Genomic DNA, 1,843 nt, shown 5'->3' on the forward strand with positions numbered 1-1,843 from the left:
CCTACTGGAAAATTACTTTTATTTATAGCAATTAAGCATAATTGGAATTTGCATTTTGTTCATTGTTAGTCAAAATACGAGACAAGCCTTCATATAGAGAAGTGGACGCCTAACTTGTGAATACGTCAGTACTTCTAAAGTCATTTTCATAAGTTGCATTAATGTTTCTGATTGCTGGTTTGACTGTAAAGAAAAAAGCATATTATACTGTTTTTATTTGGATTTTCTTTTTTTTTTAAATATTTTTATTGGGGGTTTTAATTACAAACAGACAGCTGGGGGGTATATGAATAACTGGGCAAGGGTAGGAGGGGGGGAGCTCTAGGGTAGGGAGGGTACGAGGTGGGGGGTTTATTTGGATTTTCTAGAGCACTCTTCTACCCTTGCTTTGGTGGAAGGAAGTTGTACAGGTTCCAAAGACTTCAAAAACTTTGTGGATACTACCATTTGTTCCTTTGAGGAAAGGGGGCTAGTTATACATCTAGGGCCGGAATGCTCTCACTGTCAGAGATGTGATGATGAAAAGGGAAGGACTCGGGATCCTGTGACTTGACAACACTCCTGTAAAAAACAGATGTTGAGGGAAAAGTCCAAATGTATCAGGCTGCTGCAGGCTCAGGAAATGTTGGAAAGCTCTGCTTGCCTGGCCAATCCACACAACTCACCTTTGCGTCCTGTTTCTGAGCATTGCCTTGGTGCCACCAATTCCATTCAGTTTCCTACTTTTCAGAAACAGTTTACCAGTGTTAGCTTCCGTATAGTAGAAGCAAAAATTAGTTAAAAGTGCCACTGACTGCCACCACCATCTTTTATTACTGCTACTGCCAGTATCTTTTCTGGAGCTTACCAGCTGCTCTCTTCATTGGAGCTGTCTATTTTCTTTCTCTGATTTTTTCATTATTCTGTGGATGCATCTTAATATGGTGTCTCCATTTTAAGCATCCCATTTTGGGTGCCCTACCTAGGTTTTAGACCAGGCATGGGCAAACTTCAGCCCTCCCGGTGTTTTGGATTTCATCTCCCACAATTTCTAATAGCCTATCGGCTGTTAGGAATTGTAGGAATTACAAAACACCGGGAGGGTTGAAGTTTGCCAATGCCTGGTTTAGACACTTGTTAAAATATACCTTCTTGAAGAAGTTGCTCTTCAGAAAACTTTTCTAGTTTCTATGACACACTCAACCTACCTCCCTGCATTAAAATGTGTATCCGAGAGAGGGGGTGTTTTGCTTGCTGTGACAAACGTGACATTTGTAAGTTGAAGACTCAGAAAACAGAAGATTCAGTCTGATACAGATTTTCTTGATTAATTATGATTTCTAATCTTATGATGCTTTTGCTTCTCCAAATAAGGTATAATTTTCTGATCTATAGTCAGCTGTTTTTCAAACTTCTATTTAAGTAAGTTGTGGCAGGCATGCATTTTCTTTAGTTTGAACAGAGTTTTCCTGTTGGCTGCTTTGAGGATTATACCAAGTATATAATTAGAATCTCACTCTTTCTATGTATAGAAACACTTAATAAAAACATTTAAAAAAGAATCTACGTATTAATATACAATTAATATAATTATATATATTTTGATAACAATATATAGATTTTTTTTGTTTGTTGAATTTTTATAGCATTTGCTTCAAGCCATCAGAAGAGGCGGGTAAGAAATAAAATTATTATTATGATTATGATTCTATACTTATAATTTATTTTATATATTTTTAAACCAGTCCAGCACTGAGGTCTTTGGATCAAAACAAGTTTATCTCTGGGTTTTAAAGAACAAAGCTGAGACTTATTTGCAATGTCCAGATGTTTCAGGCATCTCCATCTAATCTGTAACTGGAAA

This window comes from Anolis carolinensis, chromosome 4 (assembly GCF_035594765.1).
Source record: "Anolis carolinensis isolate JA03-04 chromosome 4, rAnoCar3.1.pri, whole genome shotgun sequence".
Taxonomy (NCBI): Eukaryota; Metazoa; Chordata; class Lepidosauria; order Squamata; family Dactyloidae; genus Anolis; species Anolis carolinensis.